We start from the raw sequence: 7,500 nt of genomic DNA, 5'->3' as shown, positions 1-7,500 counted from the left end.
CCTCTGAGGTTTCTCCTACATCGTTCGGTAAGACCCTCTGAGGTTAGACCCTCTGAGGTTAGACCCTCTGAGGTTTCTCCTACATCGTTTGGAAAGACCCTCTGAGGTTAGACCCTCTGAGGTTTCTCCTACATCGTTCGGAAAGACCCTCTGAGGTTAGACCCTCTGAGGTTTCTCCTACATCGTTCGGTAAGACCCTCTGAGGTTAGACCCTCTGAGGTTAGACCCTCTGAGGTTTCTCCTACATCGTTTGGAAAGACCCTCTGAGGTAAGACCCTCTGAGGTTTCTCCAACATTGTTTGGAAAGACCCTCTGAGGTTTCTCCTACATCGTTTGGAAAGACCCTCTGAGGTAAGACCCTCTGAGGTTTCTCCTACATCGTTTGGAAAGACCCTCTGAGGTTTCTCCAACATCGTTTGGAAAGACCCTCTGAGGTTAGACCCTCTGAGGTTTCTCCTACATCGTTTGGTAAGACCCTCTGAGGTTTATCCTACATCGTTTGGTAAGACCCTCTGAGGTAAGACCCTCTGAGGTTTCTCCAACATTGTTTGGAAAGACCCTCTGAGGTTTCTCCTACATCGTTTGGTAAGACCCTCTGAGGTTAGACCCTCTGAGGTTTCTCCTACATCGTTTGGAAAGACCCTCTGAGGTTTCTCCTACATCGTTTGGTAAGACCCTCTGAGGTTTCTCCTACATCGTTTGGAAAGACCCTCTGAGGTTAGACCCTCTGAGGTTTCTCCTACATCGTTTGGTAAGACCCTCTGAGGTTAGACCCTCTGAGGTTTCTCCTACATCGTTTGGAAAGACCCTCTGAGGTTAGACCCTCTGAGGTTTCTCCTACATCGTTTGGAAAGACCCTCTGAGGTTTCTCCTACATCGTTTGGTAAGACCCTCTGAGGTTAGACCCTCTGAGGTTAGACCCTCTGAGGTTAGACCCTCTGAGGTTTCTCCACAATGTTCCAAACTCACAGTGGTTTCTCAAACAGCATCTCTGTATAGTCTGTGGAGTCACTCTCTGTCCCACACGGCTTGTTGGAGCTCCTGCCCCCCCCCCCCCCTGTGAGCCCACTGTGTCTGATGTGTGTTTATGTGTTACAGTGTTTGTTAGCAACCAGAAAATGACACCAGTAATGACAAACAGATGAGAATGCTGCGTGGGGTCTGGATGCCGTGTTGGCGGGACATTGCGGCGCTCGCTGCTGCGAGGAGCGGACAGTGTGAGCTGGCACTGGTGTATTTCACTTGTTGCTGCGTCGGGTCTGCGAGACAGCGAGATACAGCGAAACCCAGCCCGAGCACACACACAGACTCACAGCTTCGCCGCGTCCCGCCGTCTCAGGCTGAGAAATCCACGGAGCTGCAACTGAGAAAAGATTGAGTGTGTGTGTGAGGAAGGGAGCGGTGGGACTGGAACCGTAGGCCCTAGGTTGGTGACAGGGGTCGAGGCCGGGGGGCGGCCGCGTCGTGGAGGTCGAGCCAGCACCACCGGCTGGTCCAAATCCAGGTGAGCAGCCTTCACCCGGTCCACCGAGACGTGCTCGGCCCTGCCACCCAGGTCCACCACCAAGTGCTTGCCCCCATGTTCCAAGACTCGGAAAGGCCCGTCGTAAGGGGGCTGCAGGGGACCCCTGTGACGGTCGTGCCGGATGAACACGTGCTGCACCGAGCGAAGCCCCACGGGAACCCGGGACAACGGAGTGCCGTGCTGAGCAGTGTGTATCGGAGCAAAAGGCCTTAGCGGTGTCCTGTAGGAAAGCGCCCTGAGCTGTCACTGACCAGGGGGCCGATGTGTTGGTGAGGAAATCCCCTGGAACCCGCAGCGGCTGACCGTAGACCATCTGTCGTTAGGCTGGCCCTGAGGGCCGCCTTCATGAGTGATGGAAACGCTCGCAGAGGCCGTTGGTCTGAGGGTGGCAAACGGTTGTCCGGTGGAGCTTAACCCTCAAACCCCCGGCTACAGCGTTACAGAGCTCGGACGTGAACTGCGAACCACGTTCTGAGGAAATGGGGGTGCCGAAAACAACACACCCATGTTGCAATGAAGGCCCGGGCTATGTCAGCCGCCGTTGTCGACGTGAGTGGGACCGCCTCCGGCCAGCAGGTCGTCCTATCCACCATAGTCAGGACTGAGGTAGGTGAAACCATGAGAGGAGGATAATGGGCCAACCAGATCGATGTTGACGTGGTCAAACCTCCTCTCAGGCACAAGGAATTGCTCCAGGGGGGCCCTCGTGTGGCAGTTCACTTTAGCACGCTGGCAAGCCAGTATCTTCTCCATGAGCTGGGACGGCTGAATCTCGAAAATCTGGCGAGCCCTCTCTTTAGCAGATAAGCCAAATGTCTTAAGAAGATGGGCTTTAATCGCCTCGTATTTGCCCTGGTGCGGGGGATCCGCAATAAATCCGACAAACTTGGACGACGTGGAGCTCCCCAGCGCCGCCACCACGTGGAAATACTTCAGATTCTCGTTAAGGACCTGACGGCAGGCAAAGTGCGCCTCCATATGTAGGAACCACGCCGTAGTGGCATGTTCCCAAAACTCTGGCAGTTTAATATAAACATTGCGATCTGCCATGTTCACTAAGTCTTCGGAATCTATCTCGAAAACGTCGGGGTCACCAGTGTAGAGCCGATGAATGGGTGTCGGAGGCGGTGTGTTTAATACCTAACTCCACACTTTATGTTCCATTTAACTACAGACAAAGGAATGTACTAGCTGCATGCTACTGTGAAGCTGGAATGCTAACAACAGGAAACCGGATCACCAAGGTACCACCCACTAACCGGTCCGTGGGGCAACACTATATTGCGATCCTAACCCACAACTTACCACGGTGAATGATGTCCCGTAATGCTCCACCACACTATTAAACATTAGAAAACATAATGAACAGCTCCAGCGACAGAACAGGCGACTGCTGGAGTTCACGTCACGCTCCTGGAAAACAAAGGTTGGAAATAGATCCAGAGGCCAGACGCTCTGTGGGAACTCATTTGGAAACTCCGCCCACTAAAGGATGCCATACAGAATAAGATATCAGTGGGACCTCACTTATATTATCAGCTTTTTTCTGTATTTTCGGACACTATTCGAGGTGTTTATTGGGATTTATTCCTCATTTCTTTATCCTTTTTCTCGAAATACAAAGATCATTGTCCGTAGGCTCCCACATGTACTGGAACAGAAAGGGCTGCTGAGTAATTTTCAGAGCGGATTTCGTAAAGGGCGGTCCACAATAGATGCTTTAGTAAGAGTGAGTAACGATGTGGAAAAAACAATGAAAATGAAAGAGATATGGCAATAGTGTACTTTGACATTGAAAAGGTGTATGACTATGTGGAGGGAGGGGTTACTGATCACATTGAGTAGAATGGGTATTGGGGGGAGAATGTACAATTGGGTAAGGGCCTTTTTAACAGACAGGACATTTAGAGGAAAGGTTGGAGCAGATATTTCCAATTATTTAGAAATAGAAAATGGTATCCCCAAGGGAGTGCAGTCAGTCCAATATTATTTAACATCATGATTAATGACATGTTGACATGCTTAGACACATGCATCCAATCGGCTCTGTACACAGATGATGGGGCTATTTGGATGAGGGGAAGACATGCCGCATACGTAATGGAGAAGCTAGTGATTAAAAAAGTGGAGAGGTGGTGATATAACTGGGGATTCAAAATGTCAGAAAGCAAGTCATGCTACATGGTATTTACAAACAAACGCAAGATTGATGGCCAACAGCTAACACTATATGAGCGTCCAATGACAAAGGAGAATGAGTTCAAATACCTAGGACTGTGGTTTGATAGCAGATACACATGGAACATGCATATTAATCAAGTGGAAACAAAATGCTAAAAAGTATTAAATGTATTGCGAGCTGTAGCTGGATGCAACTGGGGCGCAGACAAACAAGCATTAATAGACATTAACAGATCAATGATGAGGTCCACAATAGACTATGGTTGTATAGTGTATGGAGCAGCAGCAAAAACATCGCTTTTAAACATGGATAGAATACAATATAAAGCATTGCGGCTCAGTCATCCCCTGTCAATGCAGTTCTGATAGAAGCAGGAGAGACACCTCTGGAGATCAGAAGAGAGAGACTTGCTCTGTCATACTGGGTCAGACACAAGGAAGTGGAGAGGGAAATATCACAAACAGAATATTACAGGATTGCTGGGAATATGCAAAGTTCCAGGGGCGTGGGTTTGGCTGGACGAGTAAGGAGAGAACGAGGGCATGTGGAGTGGAGACCATCACGTTTGCCAAAGCAACTCCATTTAGCAGTGTTCCCCCATGGCTTTCCCCAGAAGCTAACATAGATATGAATATCATAGAAAGGAAAAAAGAGATGCAAATAAATAAAGTGGGAATTAAAACAAGTATCTGAACGAAAAGTATTACAATTACCTCAAAATGTACACAGATGGTTCTAAGAACAAGGGAGAGTGTGTTGGAGTTGGTATATACATCCCAGACTTTAGAATATCGATCTGAAAAAGAGCATCTGATCAACTATCAGTGTATACAGCAGAAATGCTGCTGTAATAATGGGATTGCAGTGGGTTGGAGAGGTCAGAGCAGAGAGGGTGGTGATATGTACAGATTCACTGTCCATATTACAAAGCATACAATCAACATCAACTACCAGAGAAGACATTCTCATAGAACTGACCCACAGCCTGTTCAGACTCACAGAGGCGGCATAGATCTGCAGTTCTGCTGGGTGCCTGCACATGAGGGGGGGAAAGGGAACGAGTGTGCATGAGGGGGAAAGGGAACAAGATTGCATGAGGGGGAAAGGGAACAAGTGTGCATGAGGGGGGGAAAGGGAATGAGTGTGTATGAGGGGGGGAAAGGGAACGAGTGTGCATGAGGGGGGAAAGGGAACGAGTGTGTATGAGGGGGAAGGGAACGAGTGTGCATGAGGGGGAAAGGGAACGAGTGTGCATGAGGGGGAAAGGGAACGAGTGTGCATGAGGGGGAAAGGCAACGAGTGTGCATGAGGGGGGGAAAGGGAACGAGTGTGCATGAGGGGGGGAAAGGGAACGAGTGTGCATGAGGGGAAAGGGAACGAGTGTGTATGAGGGGGAAGGGAACGAGTGTGCATGAGGGGGAAAGGGAACGAGTGTGCATGAGGGGGAAAGGGAACGAGTGTGCATGAGGGGGAAAGGCAACGAGTGTGCATGAGGGGGGGAAAGGGAACGAGTGTGCATGAGGGGGGGAAAGGGAACGAGTGTGCATGAGGGGGGAAAGGGAACGAGTGTGTATGAGGGGGGGAAGGGAACTAGTGTGCATGAGGGGGAAAGGGAACGAGTGTGCATGAGGGGGAAAGGGAACGAGTGTGCATGAGGGGGAAAGGGAACGAGTGTGCATGAGGGGGGGAAAGGGAACGAGTGTGCATGAGGGGGGGAAAGGGAACGAGTGTGCTGATAAATGAGCAAAAAGTGCACTACAAAAGGAAATAACATTACCAGTTCAACTTGGAGAAGGAGAAGGAAAAGCAGTCGTTAAGGAGAAAGGGATGGAGATCTGTCAGAAGAGCTGGGAGGAAGACCAGAAAGGCAAAGAGTATCATAAAGTTCAAAAGACAATCACAATTAATATTTCTAAAGAAAGAAACAGAAGGGAGGAAACCATGATAGCTAGACTCAGACTGGATCACACAGCTTTGAATGGTGCGCTGTATGTCATGGGGAAAAGTGACAGTGACAAGTGCAGGAGCTGTGGAGGTAAAGAACATGTGGAACATTTCTTATCACATCGTGACATCTATGAAGCTGGAAGAGGAAAACTAAAGGATAAAGTTTCAGAGGCAGAGAGGGAGAGGGGTTGGTGTTCTGGGAAGGAAGAAGAAGTAAGAGCTACCAGAAAGGCACTGGTTACCTTTCTGAGTGAAACTGGGGAAGGAAAAATAATCAAACATTAGGTCAGAAAAGATCATAGATTTTTGTTTTGTTTTATTTATTTTATGTCTTTTATTCATTTTTGATTAGATCATAGATAGATACGTCCATGAGTTAAGAGATGGAATGATACGATGATTCACACTCATGTACAGTAGGTGGAGGCATGCACCTTAAAGTTGTTTGGAATCCGCCAAAAACCGAGAGAAGAAGAAGATGCTTTTACTTTGAAAAAAACGGAAGCTGTTATTTTGAAAACCGGAAATCGCTGTGTTTACGTTGTTAGCATCTCTGCTCCGTGCTTCAGCTAACAGCTAGCAGGTGGATGTTGTCCCGCACAGCTTTGACTGTAAATTGTAGTTTTATAGGTTTATCTAAATGTGTTCAGTCATTCCAAGCTAACCGGCTAACAGTGCTAACGGTCAGGAGCTCATCCGGAAACAGGAATATGCCCAAAAAAGGAAAAGCGGTGAGTTATTAGAGACGGTAAAAACCAGCGTGACGTCACACAGAGCATCACTTACCTTCAGAGGTGGAAAGTAACTAAGTACATTTACTCAAGTTCTTACTTCAGTACAATTTAGAGGTACTTGTACTTCACTTGAGTATGTCAGGTTAATGCTACCTTGTACTTCTCCTCCACTGCAGTTCAGAGCTACATGGTATACTTTTCCTCCACTACATGTATTTAATATCTTTAGTTACTTCTCAGATGTGGATGAATGATGTGAAATATAACCAAGTGTTAAATCAGACTTTAGTTCCACCTGGAGTAAATCCACAAGCTACCCTGCAGTATACAAAGTCATTCAAACTTCTACTTTACTCAAGTACAAGATCTGAGTACTTATATATATATTTGTATTTATATCTAAGCAGGTCAAAGGTCAGCCGGCTGCAGCGGTTCAGCAGGAAGCTCCTTCTTCTCCGGTGGCTCGGGATAAAAGTGGAGCTGTTACCGTTACCGTTCACGCCAAACCAGGCGCCAAACACAGCGGCATCACAGGTGTGTGTGTGTGTGTGTGTGTGTGTGTGTGTGTGTGTGTGTGTGTGTGTGTGTGTGTGTGTGTGTGTGTGTGTGTGTGTGTGTGTGTGTGTGTGTGTGTGTGTGTGTGTGTGTGTGTGTGTGGTGTGTGAGTGAGAGAGGGGGGTGGTGTATTTTACAATATTTTTTATATCTTATATTTTTTTCGTGTTATTACCTGGAGATAGACCTGGTTCTGAGAGGCAGAGACGGTGATGTCGTCTACAGGGCAAAACACTTTATATTCACTTTTCTCTATTTCAACAGAAACACTTTTTAAAATATATTTTTCAGGAAAATTAATAATTAAAAATATTCTCAGCGTTCTGGAGTTAAAGCCAAGATTCTGATTATTTTTTCCCAGAATTCTGAGAAAGGATCAGAAAGATGTTCTCTATAATCCTGTTAGGAACCCCCATTTCTAATAAATGGACAGGTAACGTCTTTAGTCTCTGGCTCAGCAGCATGTCCTCTGTCCTCCGTCTGTCTCTCACCTGGAAGAGTAGAGGAGTACAAATACTTTGTTACTGTACTTAAGTACATGTTTCTGGTATCAGTAC

This window comes from Notothenia rossii (assembly GCF_949606895.1).
Source record: "Notothenia rossii genome assembly, chromosome: 5".
NCBI classification, from domain to species: Eukaryota; Metazoa; Chordata; class Actinopteri; order Perciformes; family Nototheniidae; genus Notothenia; species Notothenia rossii.
The sequence above is the reverse complement of the archived record's forward strand: the minus strand, read 5'-3'. Positions refer to the sequence as shown.